The sequence below is a fragment of the Centruroides vittatus genome, unplaced genomic scaffold (genome assembly GCF_030686945.1).
Source record: "Centruroides vittatus isolate TY-2023 unplaced genomic scaffold, ASM3068694v2 contig_882, whole genome shotgun sequence".
NCBI classification, from domain to species: domain Eukaryota; kingdom Metazoa; phylum Arthropoda; class Arachnida; order Scorpiones; family Buthidae; genus Centruroides; species Centruroides vittatus.
In genome coordinates this window covers 1804106-1823520 of record NW_027122574.1, presented here as the reverse complement: position 1 = coordinate 1823520, position 19415 = coordinate 1804106, and the positions used below count along the sequence as shown (strand labels likewise).

Below are 19415 nucleotides of genomic sequence, written 5' to 3'. Positions count from 1 at the left end.
AAGCTGTTTCGTAAAAACACAACAATTAACTAGAGTGTTGTATAGTTTCATAACTTAATTGTTTCGTAAATCGCGCTTCTTCTGTGACGTAATAATAGTTGTCACGATTTCCGGTTGGAGCTGGAAAAGTCGCAAATCCGCGTCAAAAGTCCGAATCGATAGAAAGCAGGCAAGAGTGTTTGCGACGTCATCGATCGAACATCCAATAGAAAAAGCTTGCGGAAAGACGTCGACTGGCAATGCCACTATTATAAGCGGATCACCGGGGTAACCACCGCATTCGCTGGCACAGAAGCCAGTCGACTGTTCGGTTTTATCTATTGAACCACCTTTAACTATGGGGGATAGAACGTGTAACGATTCCGAGTTGCTCTATCTCAACTTCTCTTCTATTGAATTCCCTAGCGACACTTTTTTTCGCGAGTTGACATGGAAGGAATATGCCAAAATCGTTAGTTACCTGTTGTTAATGTGTGCCACAGTAGTGGGCAATCTAGGCATTGTCTTCGCCGTGGGTCTTAATAACTCCATGCGCACCACCATCAACGTCTATCTGGTCAACTTGGCAGTGGCCGACCTGTTGATCTGTCTGACATGCATGTGGGTCCATCTGTGCAACGATCTGACCGAACCCGTTTACGTTACTGGGACCTTTCATGTGCAGTTTCAATCCTTTCGCTCAGAGTAAGTTCTATAAAGTTTTATATTTTATAAATTAAGAGACATATCGATTAAGAAAGATATAATTGAATGGCTCTTTTGCATCATACACCATTCGATAATTATAGTTCTGTTTTGAGGTGTGTGATTTAGGTTTTTTTATTCTAGAAATTCATTCTCTCGTTATTAATTCTGTTTTATATGTTATCCCTTCAGCTAGAATAAATATTTTCATTTGTTTCAAGCCGTTCCTTTCCTATTTTATATATTAATAATTAATTAACTAGTTTCACGAGAGAAATTTATATTCAGAAAAAAACGACGAGAAATATAAACAATAGTTTCATTATTAAAATAAAGACATTTTAGTAATGAAACTCCTTTATGAGGCGTATTAATTTTACGAGAAAGAGAAATTTAAAGAAAACTTTTTATCAAATAAACTAAAAAGGAAGACAAGTTAATTTATAATTAAAATTCTCTCTAATATAAAATATAAATAAAATTTAAATATACCTCAACCAAAAATTGCTGTTAAATAAATATAGGAATATGTAATAATCGACTGAATTAATTTTCGTTACTCTTCTCCGTTGTTGCTCTCCATCCTCTTACCTTCTTTTGTCTCTTCCTAAATTAAAAATTATCAATTTTACTATTTACTACGTTCGATAGAGAATTTGAAAGATGTGTCGGATACACACGATGATGACGTCGAGAAGAGACAGAGAATGGAAAATATGTAAAAGTTTGCAAAACTATTTTCCATTTAGTTTCTCGTTCCTGCTGACACGGAATGAAATCTCATCTGCTTAACGATAAATTTTCTGCTGAGTTATGTTAACAGTTGTCCACACTTCGATTTACTTTCTGTTATTACTTTCTAACTGGGAATTTTAGTGAGTTTGCACAATCCTCTTAAAGTCGGTTTTCCTATTCTTATTAAATGTTGTGTATCTATAAATTATTTATTAGATTCATATTCGTCAATGCCAATTAATATCGTGTCGTTGTAAATGCAAATTTATGTGTATAAACAATTGTTCATCTATTTCAAGAAACTTAAATGCTATTTATTAAGAAATTTATTATTATTTTATACCAGCGATGGTTTTAATAGTGTTTATTTTTCTCTAAAATAATGATGATTTTTATATAAATTTTACGTGTGATTACAGTATCATATTTAGTAAAAATAATCTTAGAATTTAGAAATTCGTCTCGTCTCATCACTGGTGACAAGAGCAAATTTACGTAATTACGAAAGATGATATCTTTGTAACTACGCAAATAACTAATATCGGGATTGGATGAATGCATTACAATAACGAATAATATCACATTTCCATATTTATCACGAATTTGCATTAATTTTTTGTTACGCGATACTTAGATAATTTACCCCGAATATTTTATTTACGAAGGATTTATTTCTTTTAGTGTCTAAAATAAAATATTCTACAGTTTCTCTCCATTGAATTTGTAATTCATTTTGCTATAAATCATAACGTGATAAATTCTCGAGAAGAAGGAAATGTGCTCACATTATAATTTTTTAACTATTTTCTCAATTTTAATTGTTAAGTAAAGCTGCACTAATTACTTTTCTCTAGTTTTTCTAACGTCGTATAACTTCGATAAACTGAATTAGCTTAAAAATTAACTTCAACTACGCTTAATCGCAAGTTCAGCTGAGTATATACGCCTTTTAAATTTCTTATTTTCGCTGTATATAAAGCTAATGTATTCGCTGAAGTGAAACGTTCCGAGCAGATTTCGTAGCTAAAGAATATTAAATTATATTGAAATTCGTTTACTCGATTACTCCGTCTTGGATCTCAAGAGTTTGAATGAATACGTTAAAGACTTAAGTACATAAAGTCGAGTGGTTAGAAAATGAAAAATATTTGTCATTCATATGAACGACAGAAGTATTAAATCTATATAAACGTACGGATGATTACTCGAAATTAAGCATCAGATATTATTCACGACGATAATTTGATTTCAAATCCATTCAAGATAACTTTACAAAGATATTATTAAATTAATTTTTTCATTTAGGAGTATCTGAGTTGTTATATCCGATCGGAATATCTTTACAGTGTAACAATGAAGCAATTATCGTCATTATACATATAATGAAGTTTCGTATTAACTAACGACTAATTAAGTATCGACTAAATCATATCAAAGGAATACTTTTATGTAAAACATTCAATTATTTAATTACTCGTTTGTTATTAGGAGAGGTATGATGTAAAGGAGCAAGACAACACTGTAATCCAGACTAAGTAGAGGCCGGACACACAGATTAACTATACACGAACTTCCGGTCTGGACAGGAAGTCATGTGATTTTTTTAATTAAAAGATGATTAAAAATTGCAGTGACGACGTCACAATAAATATTTGCTCGTTTTACTTGTTCGGGGTGTTGTGTATACATAACAAGGGAAAGTATTGGGAATCATTCTAAATTTAACCCTCCGATATTTTTTGCAAATCTTCATGTTTTGAGACCAATATGAACTTAAAAAGTAAAAAAAAGAAGACAGAAAAACTGTAGATGTGCGGAGTGTAGTGGGTGTTTTGGCGTGTATGTGTTAGCGCCTATTTGGTTTAATATTTCAGGATGGAGTAAATATTAAGAAACGAAATTAGGCAGGATGGCTTGTGTATAAGAGACATTGATGCTATTAAATTTTGGTGGTGAAAGGTCGAGAGGATGGAGAGATAGAGAGTGGTCACTTGTCTCGAGTGGGGTCAAACTTAATGAAGATTTTATTTGTCAGCTTTTACAGTTTATATATATAACTCATCTCTACCCTCAAAATTAATTTTTTTGTTATTTTATAACAATAAAAATATAGAAAGATTTTATTACAAAAATCTCATAACAGATGGCGCCATACACAATTTATTTATACGGTTAATAATATAAAAGTTATTTTTCAAATAAAATTTCATAACAGCCGGAAAAGTTACGCAACTACTTCCTAGGTTTTTTCTATTTGTTTTTCAGATTTTGCTGTTTATTTATAAAAAAATCTCTTATTTCTGTTCTTATATTTTTAAAATTGAAACATGTATTGTTCTTATATGCTAGTGAATACTAAACGTCGATTGTTTATATTATTATTATTATTATTATTCAATTGTATCGTAATTATTGATTAAAATAAATTCATAAGCAATTTTTGAATCACTGTTTGAAAATGTTGATAAAAAATCTCTACAATTATCTTGTGTTGAATTGTAAGTAAATCACGTAAAAATAACAGAGAAAATTCATGTCAGATCACTGTTATGAAGTAAATTCGGATAATGTAATCTTTATTAATAGTTTGTTTAAAACGTCTGAATGAATGGTAAACCTTTTTGTATGTCATAATTAGTCATATTATAATGCGGTTACATTATATAAGAGGTTGAAATTAGAGCCGTTTTTAACGTTTCAAACAACCATATTTATTCGTGTAAAAATACATTTGGCGAGGAAAAATGAAGAAAAAATTAATGGGTGACAACCGAAATTGATAATTGGGAGAATACAAAGCTATATTGGGCTGCAATTTGAAAAAAAAACTGGAAGACTTATCAATTCCCTTGGGTGTCTGGGTGTCTGAATCATTATTGCAACCTATAGATCAAAGAATATTTAAGTATATAGTATTCTTATTTAAACGTCATCCCTGTAATTTATAAATATTTCTTGAAAATTTTTATCACTTATTATTTAGATCTTAATAATCTAATCACCTTATTTTTCCATATTTATACCAATAAATGTAATTAATATTAAGCAAGTTAATTTAAATAAATATTTAAAAGTACAAATCCTGTCAATGAAAAATCAAGTTTAAATTCCTCTCAATACATTAGTATACATTGATACAAATTAATGGTTGTTATTGTATACATAATTAGTTCCTGAATTAACGAATAGATCCATTTTTATGCATTATAAGAAATTCGAGCAATTTCTATTAATATAAAATATTTTCATCTGTTTGGTACCAATTATACTTTACATGGTATGCTTCCTTTGTCAGTGACGTGTCTTACTGCCAGCGTATTGACACTTTCTGCCATTTCCTGCGACCGGTTCATCGCTATCTTGTTCCCTCTTCACGTACGGATCACCAAACAGAGAACAGGAGCAGTCATTGCCATTATCTGGATAGTCTCTATGATGGCTGCCGTCCCCTTCCCCATCTTCAGGACTCATATAGAAAGACAGGTGAGTGAGGTGCTACTTTCCGAGGACAATAAATTATTATTAAAAATGTTGGTTTATATAACAATTTCAGAATAAAGATGATACGCGATAACAATCATCTCATCTTTACAAAACAAAATTTTTTCCTCGTTTCAGTGGAGCGACTTCCTGGAGATTCAATGTTCGGACGTTTGGCCCCACGAAATAGTTTATTCGGAAGAATTGGGCAGATGCATCAAAGAGGTAAAAGGGAAAAAAATCTACTATACTTTCGTCACGGTGGCACTTTTCTTCCTGCCAATCGTCATCATGAGTACTTCCTATTCCCTCATCATCTGGAGACTGTGGATGAACAAAGTTCCTGGAGAAAGGAGTGTGGCTAACATCAGTCTCCAACACAAGGCCAAGAAAAAAGTAAGAAATTAATAAATTCAGCTGTCGTATAGATTTATAAAGCTATCGATACAATAAAGAAATTACAAGTGCCCAAATATTAATATAAATTTTTAGAACTTTTATTCCTAGTTTCGGATGAGCTAAATAACAATTATTGCCTCTCACACTATCATTTTAATTGCAATTTAGAACAATGGTTGTTTAAAAGTACTAGAAGCTTTGCAACTAACTCTCTCTGGATCTTTATTATCATTAAGCATTCTTACTTTCCAGTAGTAAAGAAAGTTTATTGTCTTCCACATTAACTTTTAATGTCTGGCTGTTGTACAAATAAATTCTAGCGACAACTTATTTATAAAGAGCTAGACATTAAAGATAATTCGTAAAGCAGAGAAAATACCAGAATAAGAGGAGAAATCAATGGAGGAACACTTCAATTGATTCTTTATAAATCATTAAAAGTCAGAGAATGCGAAATTTAAGTTTACGATATAAATTTTTCCGAAGCTTGCAGATGTGAGCAAACATACAATGATAATGACAGTATACAGAGTATAATGATAACAGTATAATGAGTAATGTCACTATTGTATCTGATATTGATTAAGTTTGTATTCCTGGAGTTTTGAACTGGAGACATTTCTGTTTCCGAGTGTCTGATATTCTAATATATTTATGGCTCTTTTAACCTCTTAATAATTTCTTTATTTTCATATACAATTATTATTACATTTTATAATGAAAGATTTTACCTGACACGATATTTAAGTGTTGAAAAAGTTATGTATGAGCTCTTACATTCTCTGTGACAGAATAATAAAAAAAATCACTTTAGAAATTCAGTAATTACGTCCATTAAATTTAAAGTAAAAAGTAAATATTTCGAGAAAAATGCATTCTCTTCCTTTTTCATCTAAAAGAACAAAATGGTCGTAAAATAAATTTACATTTGCATCGGATTAAAAAGAAAATGAAGGATATGCACTTTTAAGTAAAGGAAGTAGCAAAAACTACAGTTTTTACCGCTAATTTTTTTGAAATTCTTTAGAAAAATCCCAGCCGAGATAGTACCGTACATTAAAATGCCAAACAAAATTACAAATTTCAAATCATTTACAAATTTTTTTAAAACTAATTTATTCGTAATTATTAATTTCGAATTAGACTCACTTTTTTCCCTTAAACTGATGAAGAGAAAAAAGGTTTTTAGGGGAGTTTTTTTTTATCGAAATGAATATTCCAAGTTAATTAATGAAATAAAAGATAAAAGTAAAACTTTTAGGCACATAAATTTTAATTTTAAAAATTTTATACACTGACTTTTTTTTAAAATAATTTTTCACGTAATATATTACGTGAAAAATTTCCAGAAATGGCGAAATTTATGATAGAATTTTTTCTGTAAGCTGCTGCTAGAAGCGTGGCTTTAGTGAGAATAAAAACTTCCATTTGTGGTAGTAATATATAGGAAAAAAAATCTTTTGAGAGTGACTTTCTGAAAAATGTATACGTGTTTATCTTTTTAGAAAACGTTGTTTTACTAAAACTCTTTGAAGTAAAAATATGTTAAAATTGCAAATATATTTGGTATTCAAACCATCAAAAGCATATAAATGGAGCAACTCAACTCAGAGCAGAAATGAAAACTTTTACACGTGATGTTTATAATCCTGGAATTTTTCTAGGCCTCATTTTGCTTTTTAGCATGCAAATGAGTTCTTATCACTGCATTATTTCTCATTGTTCGTGACAACAGCTTCAATTTTACTAAAGTTCTTATCAAATGCAAAACCAATCTTATGAAAGCGTGAGTTTTACTTTTCCAGAGCTGTTATTTATAACAGAGGGAAATTATGGCAATCGATCAAAAAATGATCCCTCCCAAGATTTTTACATTTTTAGAAACATCGAGAAATGAAAAAAAGTCGGGTTTCCCCCCCTCTATGTATGGACGATTGTATGTATATAAGTGGGGTAAACGACTGTTTTCACCCACTTTGAAGCTGTCGAAAATTTCTAAAATTTTGCAGGGAGATTTGTGTATTAGGCGGATCGATGCTATTAAATTTTGGTAATTAAAGGTCGAGGGAGTGGAGAGCTATAAAGTACTCGTGTGTCATATCACAAGTAGTGTCATAGTTTTTGAATAAAATATCATATCAGATGTCGTTTCAAGCAATTTTAAATATTTCCAGGAAAGTTAATTAACTCGTTGCTGGAATTTTTGATATAATTATATATATATTTGTAAATGGTAATGAGTAAAATCATTAAGTCCGATCCTACTCGAGATGTAACACACGACTCCCCTATATATCTACACTTAATATGTATATATATATATACATTGTTTGATTATAATTAAAGGACTCTTTAACTTTATTGTATTTTAGAGTTTTACAGAAAATTAGCCATATCATTTAGACTAGTCTGAGATAATGGGCAACTGCAAAAGATTCTATTTTCAACCTCTTATACTAATGAATTAATTGTAGTGAAGATGTCCTGTAAATCCTACACATATGCTCATTTACTGACTTTATATTGTAACAATAATATGAAGAGAAAATTTCGTATGTAATTTAAATAGTGTTATTTATTTTTCTAAAAATAAAGATTGATAAGTATGAAATTTCTCGTAAGCTCTCTGCTTACAAAAGCAAAAACAATAATCAAATTTTCTTTATTACAAGATAAAAAGACATTTTAAAAAAATGCAATTTAGAGCAAAGTAATCTCAAATATTACAAGAATAAATCCAATCTTTACCAGTAAAACAAGAGATAAAAATAGAAAAATTATCAATAATAGCGAGTTTATCCTAAGTTAAAAATAGCATAAATGGATTAAAGATCATATTACTTCATTTCGAATAGTTAACATGGGAAAAAATCTAACATTTTTTGCAATTGAAAACCGAAAAGTACGCTACGAGTGGAGAAATAAAGTGCGCAGAAAGATCGAGTAGATAAGTGGATGATGGATGAGATGGAACAAGATGTTAGTATTTAGCTTATCGATTTTCTTTTCAAAAAATTGAAAAACATATTTTCTTATTGTTAGCATTTCTTCTGCCTTATTTGTCGTCGATTCTCCTGAAGAGAGCAAAGTGATTTTATTACATCTGAATTATTGGAATGTTGCTTTTTATATGCACTTAATTTATGATTAACGTGTTTTTTTAATTGGCATTGATTAAATGCTAAATATGTCAATATTCAAAAATAAGAAAAACAACTTTAGAAATTGATATTTCAGTAAATTTTGTCTGCAAACACGTATGATTTTCACAGAAATATTCATAATGACGTGGGGATTTTTGAACTATATTTTATGCCGGTAGTGACGTTCACATATAATAAAATTGGCTTATAAAATGGCTTGCCTACGCAATCTTAATCTTTTATTAATCAATCGTGTAATGACTTCATTTAGAGTCCCTGTAAGTATAGTAATGACAGTATTATTTCCTATGGAGGGGTAAATTAATCAATTAGGAAGTTAATTTAGGTCACGCGAATACACCAATACGGCCGATCTGCTGCTTTGAATCGAAGAAAGATACGTTGTGCAATTTTTAGTGAAAACCGTATGTGTTTACGGTCAAGACACATTAAGTAAGATATGAATTTTTAAAGTTGTGTCTACTTTGCATTTCGATATTCTATTTGGAGTTTTAAATAAATTTCAGTCAAAATCATTCATATAACTCTTCGGCTCTATCGATTTAATTATCATTGAATAATTATTTATATAACGAAACAATAAAATTAATTATTAACACATTGAAATACTGTAAATACGATGTAATAGATTTCGTTACTTTTTCACTAGTAATTTTGTCTTTTTTTTTAACTTTAATCATTCGTATCATATGTATAGATATTAAAAAATCTATATTTATTTTAAATTTAGTCGACTTCATAAGAGTGAATCGATAGTGAAGAACTAAAAGAGCATTTTTCATTAGTGACAAGCGAATAAAATATATTTAGTCATTAGATGCTGATTGATGATCGATCCGTTGTATCATCATCAATCAACAATTAATTATAACAACCGTGAAAATGACCGAATTCGACTCTGATCTGTTAATTCCCTCGTAGCACTTAAAGAAACTACAGTGAAAGTCAATTAAGTTCTGTCGAATATCATCATTCAATTGCTTTATTTAGAATGGAAATATTTATTCTGACGAAGATTCTGAACGATGCAATAAATCCAACTCGCTTCTAACTTTGCCATTATCTGAACTTTTATTAAATGTTTGTTTACGCCGTTAAATATAATCCTGTGACATTCATATTTCGAATTACACTTTAAACTTGTATTTAGGATTAGAACATTTATAGAAAATTACAATAAAACCATTATATATTTCATTCTTTCACACATTCTGATAATTGAATAATTTACAATCAAAAAATGGAATTTTTATTGTATTTTTTAAACAGTTTTCTTCATTTGAAGTTGGCCTTCTCCTCATTACGTTCTGAATTTCTGCAGGAAAGAACACCTATAAGGAGCAAAAGCATTATTCTCATGCCTTGGAGATGAGAATACAGAATGAATATATGCAATTTTAAGCAGTAATATTAAGTAATGACGGTTATATTCATACACAGATAGTTTTGTCTTGTACACGTCATAATTTTCAAACAGATAAAATAAATTTTCATTGTTTAGTATTCAATTATTCTTATACCCATAAATTACAATGCTGAAACAATACAATACATATAATAGCAGATAATGGAAATATTTTCAAATTTTTCGACATGTTGTTACAAATAAACTTCTCTGTAATTAGATTACAGTGTATAGTTAAAAACAACACTAACTTATATTGTATAACTTTAACAATACGCTATATTATTCAGAACAGTAATTACATTATTTCAATAAATATATAATAATAGTTAACTTGTCTAGTTTGGAATAACACGAGAAAATTCTATTTCAAGTATAAAATAAATGAAGAAGTTGAATGGTAAAGATCTCGAAAGTGTTTTTTTCTATCAAAAGACATCATTACAAGCTTTTTTTAAAAAAAATTGTGGATAAATAATTCATGAATCCTCGCCAAAACTGTATAGAAATTTACGGGAAATTCCATTGAAATTTCAATCCGAAGCACGCAACATACAGAACGTCTCAGCAAAACATCTAATTTTATTTAATTAAGTTTACATTTTCAAATGTCAGATGTTTTGTAGCATTTACTTAAACCGAAGCGTATAAAATTCATTTACTTAACATTTACTATTTACTCTTACTCGTCGAGAAAAGGTGAATGAAATATGAATGGTTAAATAAGAAAAAAAGTGTCAGACTATTTCGAAGTGATTCTGTGAAAATTTTCGTATATTCGAGGATATTCTAAATATAATTTTAGTTCAAGTATTCCCATTACAAAAGCATACAAATAAGAAAAACAGATAATGTCGATTCTAAGCACTCTTTGCGGATGTATGAATGGATTCTCAATTCCATCCGCATCACTTTTTCAATCGTCTCGTTCTCTCCTTCAAGTTTCTTCATAAATACGATTTCTACAATCTTTAAACTTTGTCTCGAACGTAATATGTTCTTATAAATATTTAAAAATTATTTTTTATTGTTAAAATACAGGAAATATTATTCCTTATCCTTTACAATTACTTCTCAGAATACAAGAATTCATACTTTCAAAACAAGGGAAGATAATGAAAAATGAATATTAAATGTAATAATTATTCATTTTCACTTATCTTTATCTTGAATTGAAAGTTATATCGCATTTTTTAAACATAAGAAGAGATAAATTTATTTTTAAAATGCAAAAACAATACATGTATATTTTAAAATTGGGGAATCTGTTCTTCTTAAAGCACATATTTAAATTATAAGCTGTATTTTCTCCGCTTTCTACATTACACTAAATTGCCGCTGCTTCAGTTTATTCTAATGACATATTACATGCTTAATAATGGCTCTAAATTAATTTTTTCGTTTATACCTTCGTAATATAAATACGTACTCTACGTAATGATTTACATTACGTTATCATGTTACAATATATATATTAGAAAACATTTTTAACGTAAGAAACTTAATTTCTTCTTCATAATTCACGTTTGTCACGTCACAGGAATAGAAAAATCACACAGCAGAATTAACCTTTTGTACGTTCTTCTCCACTTAAATATATAAAATTGTTGAAAATATTTTTCTAAAGGCAGTATTATTTAGAAACTATAATTTTTGAAACGATAAAAACAGGATGTTTTTAGTAATTTTACGTATTGAATCACATCAAAGTACTATTCTGCTATATTATTTACGTTCCTCTTTCGTGGAAATGATGAAATGTGGAAGGACATTTCTCTTCTAGTCATAAAATATGTTAAAATATCAGTTATATTTAAATAAATAACTGATAAAATGTATTTAGATCTAAGACTTCTTTACTTCATCGCCTCTACTTCATCCTTTAACGTGAGATAAATGTAAAAATATAAACTCTATACGTAAGTAAATTATTTTCTTTACTTAAGATCATATTTTTATATTTATCTCACGTAAAAATTGAAGTAGGATGATGAAAGAACGAGAAAATAATTTAATCGATCAGCGAGTTTCTATATTAGAGCAAAGTAACGTCATCGTTTTTATTTTATTAACAAAAAAATAACTCAAATTCTCTTCGTCGTTATCGCAGCATCAGAGATGAAACTTTCTACCGAGTCTGCCCAATGTTAAGAGATATCGTAGATTTATTCCACAAAAGAAAACTAAGAAATTTACGTTTTTTACAACGTTCTGTCTTCTAAGAAAAGGTTTATTTTAGAAAAATGGATTTATCAAACATGACTTTATCACTATTTTATTTTGTTATTTCTACCTTAGATAAGAGCAGGAAATTTTTTCTTCTCGAGCACAGATAAGGTTACTGAGTAACCGAAGAAAAAGTCCATAAACACGTTTCCTTTTACGACATAAAAAGCCACGGTTACGACAGAAACGTGGTGCAATATTTATGAGTCTATCTCCTCTTTCTTGTTACTGCTACGAAAACTTATATATTGACATAGAAAATTATTAATATACATGAGTTATCTTATACTTAATAATAAAATGCAGTCATTTTCTATTATAACTTTATACTGCATTCTGAACAGTCGAACACAAATTTTGAGTATGTTTTAGTTAAATTTTATTCTATTAATTCTTAATTTATACGTTATTTGTCCATACCATCTCGCGTATTCACAAGTTCCTCGACGTTATTTTGTTTTAGCATTCGATTTTTTCGTACATTATCTAAAATTTCACCCCTTCCGAAGTCTGTGACTCATCTGTATTTAAATACTTTCGATTATTCTCTTCATTAATAAACCACGAAGGAAAAAATCCCCAATAGTTTCAAATTTAAATCTCTGATTTTATTATGCATTATGAATTTCCTTGTAACGTTTTTTTTCTCTTGGTTTATTGTTTAAGTTTCGTATTTATGAGCGTATAAAAATTTATAAAACTGAATTTCGTTTCAAATTCATCAGAATTAGTGTAAGTAATAGTGCTTCCAAGGTACTTAAAGCTGATGACTATCGAGTTTTCTCTTCTACTTGTAGACTTTGTGAAGAGATATCTGTTTACACTCGGATATTGTTTATTTTCGGGGTTATTTTCTTTGCTTTAAAGAAAAATAAAATTGTTCCTTTTATAATAAAAACAGAATTTATAGAATTATAAAATCAAAAGTGAAAATTTCTTGAATTTTGGCAAAACAATTTAATTCACAATGCATTTATTATCAGTGTGCTTTTAGTTATAGTACATACAGTACATGTGTGATGAGGATCCCATGTTCATACAAGCTTTGATTTCTGTTATTGCAAGAGCATTCTATTCTAAAACGTTTTAGATAGTATATATTTATGTGTTATTTTTACTTTTAAAAAAAATCAGATGAGAATTTTGTGTCTTCTTTCATCTTTGTACAGATTTTTCTTGTAAAAACATAAAATAAAAACTTATTTGACAACAGAAAGTAGTTTTTCATCTAGTTACAAAGGAAAAAAAACAGTTCGATCAATTCATTTTTTCTACTTCTTTACAAAGAAAACCACATCAATTGATGTTTTTAAACTTTGTATATAAAAATTTTAATGTTTTATTTAGTTTTATTATTTGAATAAATTTTATTTTTCGCAAAAAATTCTTATAACTTTGAATTTCTCAAGTCTTAAAGCATTTTCGGACTTCTTCATCAAGAATACGTTTTAAATAATAAATAAGTTACAACGTGCTTTTCACTCTTAGATTAAACTCATCAGTCGATCTCGTAACTGTAAAGTAATAATAATTTAATATTTAGATGAATTAAATAAAATTCTGAAGTTTATTACTTCTAATCATCTGTTTTCAGGTTATCAAGATGGTTTGTGTGGTTCTGGTTGTCTTCGTTTTCTGTTGGATGCCCTTCCAAATCATCGTCCTCTACTCGCAGTTTGGACATAAAGATGCTCCTGTAAGTTCTTAACAGAATTTTCCTTTTTATTTAAAACGATACACAAATGGTAGGTAACTGTTAATGAATTTTATATAAAATTTATTAAATAATTTCTTATATTAATACAGAAATAAATAAGTTTCCTAGGGAGGATATTAAAGAATTTCCTCAAGAGAAACTGTGGAGAATTAAGAATTGTTTTATACAATAAAGAATTTACTTGTAATTTTTTATATTTCAATCCTTTTTAGAAATCTTTCGAATTTGAATTAAATTCTGATTTTCAGACATTAGAATTTTTAGTTATGTCGGCCTATAGAGGATCCAGAATAAAGATAAAGTAAAAATGCCTTGTGTCTATTAATGCACCTAGTAGTGAAGGAAAAAAGCAAGAAATAATATGAGATATTCATATGTACAAAACTAAGAAAATCAGAAATTCTTTTTGAATTAAAAGAAAATTCGAGGAAAAATTAAATGGAAATAAAAATATTTTCAACTTATTCTAGGAATTCGGAAATCGCGACAAACAAAACGCAATTTTGTTTTCTTCAGTTAAAGTTATTCCCAGGAAATTGACCCAGAAAAATAAAGTAAAAAACAGAGTAAAAAAGTTGTATATTTGTATTTTTTTTAATTAAATGGATTCGAAATGCACGTTTGTAAAAAAGAATTTCTTTCTGAACTTGGCATTTGACATCAAAAGCCAGCGAAACGAGCATAAAATACCTACAAACAAATATCTAATGGAAGAGCAACTCCTAAAGCAGACGAAAGAGAAAAACATCATAAGAGAACCAAATAAATTCCACAGGGAAATATTCCAATTCGTTGAAGACCACGTTAAGTCGTCTCTAACTTAGTCACTATAAGTTTGTAGATGCCAAAATCCTAGTAATGTTTACCTTTAATGTAATATAAACATAATACGTTTTGTTTGGATTTATGTGTAAATTGGTGCCAGAAATACAATATCTGCGCAGTAAATGAAGATAGTTATAAAGATCTTTTGTGAAGATTACAACATTAGCTTTAAGTTACAAAAAAACAGCAAACCAACTTAAACGAGAAAAATACAATCAGTTAAAAGAAAACGAACAAATTTGTAATCTTAGTTGACTTTCAGCAATAGTACCTACCCCAACTCTAACAGTTGCATTTGACATAAGAAAGGCCTGTGTTAAAAACCTGGAAATTCATGACTATGCTAAAGTAGAACAGAAACTACAGCTAAACATGACAGCGAAGAAACCGCATGTTACTACTTTTCAAACAACAGGATCCGAGAAGCATAAAACCACCCACCACAAAAGACAGAGTTTAAAAACACTTTTAAATACATACCTCTTATTTACAAGTAGTTTTATTGTAATCACTGTGATGATATTTCTACTAATGCTCTTGTAAATTTTCAGGTGATGTTGATGGTTACGTGGGTAATGACAATTTAGGTTGAAAGAAAATAGAAAAAGAATAAATTTTGTTACTTTCCCATTTTCTGCAGGTTCTCATTTGTCTTCATTTTAGTCACAAATACGTTTACTTTTTAGATTAAATTTACCTTATATACAAAATGGCGGCTCGTCTCTAGTTCCAGCAAACAGAAGAAGGGAAACAGTGGGGATGTACTGTACGTTCTAACCTAACCTAACCTATTCTAATAAATTAACATAATTATTACGAACCAAATTATTAGAATAGGTTAGGTTAGGTTAAGTTAAGTTAGAACGTACGTCCCCACTGTTTCCCTTCTGTTTGCTGGAACTAGAGATGAGCCGCCATTTTGTATACCACAGGTAAATCTAACCATTTTTTAAAATACCGTCAAAATTGTAAGCAACAGTTGTTATGTGTAGCCTAAATTGCTTTTTCGGGGAGTTGTTTTATTATTTTAAAAACTATCAATGGATGAAATTATTAATGAGACCACAACCTTCACTAACACCTCAAATTATTTACAATATCTGATATATAGTAGGTTCTTCTGATTCGGGATTTGTAATCAAACTAGCGATTTTCTCGAAACTCCATTAATACGATTTGTCTACGACACATCATTTACTAGTGTATTTGGAACACAAAACAAAACACGGTTAACTGAGTTTGGGATCGTTTTACATTAAATTCATTCTTAAATCACCGCATATAAAGTTACCACAAATCGTTAGCTTTGTATACTTTGAATAATTATCGCTATAATTCTGAATTTAAATTCTGTTTCAGTTGCCGGAATGGTTTGTGAATCTGAATTATTTCGCTACATTCGCCGCCTATTCAAACAGCGCTATCAATCCCGTTATATACGGAGGATTCAACAATAATTTTCGACAGGCTTTCCTCAAATTATTGAAATGTACTTATGGAGAAAAGAATTTGAAGAGACCTCGTGAGTATTTCCTTTTCCTGTCCTACAGCTTCAAATAGTGTTCTATAAGAAAAGGTTATTTTCTTTTATGCAGAATGTTCCCGGATGACCTTCAGCACAGCAGTCACGTGGAGTCCTTCTCACGGAAGAGGAAAATTGATAAATGGAATCAAAGAAACGGAACTCAAATCGCCTCTCGATGGAAATAAATTTTGCTTTTCTCATACGAAAGAGGTGAAGCCAACCCCTATATAAAATTTCTTTGTCGAACTTCAGTTTTCTTTGAACCCAGAACTGTCTTTCCACCCTTTAGAAAAAAAAAGAGACGAACAATATTTTTACTAAGATATACTTCTACAATACATCTGATGTGTGTATTATTGTAAACGATATCGAATTGCCAGCATGTTCTCTATATACTTGTAATTTCGTTCGGATGAATAAATTTTACTTCGCAATTGTTCTCTGTTACGAATTGCTTAACGCCAAATTTATTTTTGGCGAAATTACCTAACGTGTATGCTCGTTAAATAGACATTTAATGAGAACAAACATTAGGTATTTTTCATCCGAAATTAATTAGGGGTGCTGTAATAGGAATTAAGAAATCTAAGAAAGTTATGTTGCAATTTAATGAAATTACTTAATGATTGTTTAATTATCGAGTTGATAACGTCATCAGAAACTGAAGTAGTTTAGTTTTTAATTAGTTATTTTATCTTTTCATATATAATTTCCGCTTCTGTATCTAAGAATTTAATATTTATAATACCTAAACATTTGCGTACAGAACAATTATTTAATTAAAAAGAACTAAAATAACTTTTTTAATGATTGAATACAATAAGTGTATTTAATTCTAATGAATTATTTCGCTCTTAAACAACATTAAGTATTAATAAAAAATTACGTTACAAAAATGAATAAAACACTTTCTTTTTATTGAATAATTAATTAATGAGAATGTAAGTAATTTAATCACATTAACTGAAAACAGAAAAGTTTCCTCTCTTATTTCTATTTGAATTTCAGAAAATCTTAAAAAAACTTTGATGCCGTAAAATGCCGTATTTATTATTACGAAATATTTAAAATATTTTATAGGCGAGTTGGAATATTTTATTCTTTGGGAAAAAATTTTCTTAGGGATTACTATACTCTTGGAATAAAATATATAATGGCTTCCAGGCAAGAATCGATACGTCCACGTATTACATATGATCTGATTTTTACTACATTGTTTTAATACTCGTAAAATTGGCACTTCTCGAATGACGAAATGGTAAACTTTAAATGAAAACTGAAAATATTTTCAGTAGTAATATGACGTCTTAGTACATGCAAAACCAGAAGTGTCGATCAGAAACGACAGATTGAATCGAGTGACACTTACGCTATATTTGGAGTGAATACCAGAAGTGGACAATCAAATGAGAGAATTTTATTCTATGTGAAAATGTGGATTGATGGAGATTACCCGGAGCATCGCAAAGTGCTTTTTACGCGTAGATGTGGTGGGATAAGACACTGTGCGTTACCAAAACAAAACAGCAGTTTGTGACGATACGAATACGGTGTCATTAACAACAATAACAATAAAACCTTGTGGCCGAAGATTGAGCACTGTAACATCGCGAATTAATTTGAGCTCGGCACTCATCTCTTGAGTACAGTACAACAAATATAACAAGTCATTCGAAGCACGTAAGTATCCATTTCTTCAAATATAACTTAATAACGTTTGCCACAAATATTCTTGAAAACTCGTACTTCGTATTGAATAATCACCTCCTATTGAGCGTATTATTTAGAATATAATCATTCGTGTTATCTCCACGGAAGAATTCAAGACAGAAAATTCAGTCATTAAACTTCATTTTAAACCAAAATATATGGAAATTTATTTGTGAATTTTTAACACATCGAAATAAAGCAATGTTCTTGTCATTTAGGTAACAATTTACTTAAATATTATTCACGAATTTTTAAAAAAATTATGTGTGAAGCGAAATGTAAAACTCACGCTGTAAACTTTTATATTCAAAATCCTTCTAAAGTTAAAATATAAAATAATTAGAAAGAAATTTCTAGCTGTGTCATAATTGAATTATAAATTTGTATAGTAATTTTAGAGTAGAATAGTTTAAACTCAAATATTTGGAATTTTAATGGTTAAAATTTGCATAAAACTGTTGTAAAATTCGGCGATGCTTCTTCCATCACTAGTAAATTTCAAAAGTATTAATTAAATTCTCTTAAATAAATCTCTTTATTTCGTAAGAGCAATAATTTGCAAAATAAAAGGTACAACTGACAATGGAAATCTCCGATTCAATCATCGCCTGAGATTTAAATTAAAAGTCTGGAAATAGTTTTAAATTTACAATAAAAGTTTAAAACTTTATTTTTCTCGTTTCGTTTTATTTTTGTAATCGAAATGAATAAAACTTCTAACAACTTTTCGAATCGATCTCCATACAAAATACGAGAATTCGTATAACATTGAAGAACATTCGACGGACAGAAACTTCTTTCAAACTTCAATTTCCATTGAGAATGCGGACATGTTATATTCCAGAAATCATTTCAATATTTCTGATGGAACATAAAGAAGAAAGAGCAAACTATTTCCAATATTTTTAAAGTTGAAAGTTCTGATTTAAAGATTTAAAATTGTTCCATTTATGTGAAAGGAAATGAGTTTTAAAGAATCTAAGTTATTGAGAAATGATATCAATTATAGCAATGGATGCAATTTGTAAATTTATGATGTAATTTTCGCTATTATATTTGTTTTACTGTAAATTTTCATAGTAACATAAATGTTTACTAAATAAACATACAGTAAATACTCTAATAGATGGTCCCCGTGAGAAAATTACCACAGCACGTACAGAACACTCTTAAGTTTCGCGAGCTGCACGTAGGAATTTAAAGACACCGGAGTTTAAACTAAATAGACAGCAGCATTTATAGGAGACCTGGTGTCTATTGGATAATTTACGGTGTGACTTCTATAAAGTGAAACATTTCTGAATATATCTTCAACGTTTATCTAAATATTATATTAAAATATAACTTTTGAGAAAGTTGTCGGCTAGTTGTACTTTTAGAATCTGTTAAAACTTCAGAATTAATAGGATACAAGCGTACAAGCTGTATTCCAAGAAGTATAAAAGGATAGGGTGGACCCTATCAGCAACCCCACAAAATTTAGAATCTCGTACATACTCGTACATCAGATGTAAAAACTATAATGTAAGGCAAAATGTATAGCAA

The 19415-nt window shown here is 29.2% G+C and overlaps 1 pseudogene; it reads left to right on the top strand.

Annotated features, from left to right (window-relative positions):
- The first annotated feature begins 216 nt into the window (after positions 1 to 216).
- LOC136983423 (QRFP-like peptide receptor) lies at positions 217 to 16549 on the top strand (annotated as a pseudogene).
- Positions 16550 to 19415: the final 2866 nt, after the last annotated feature.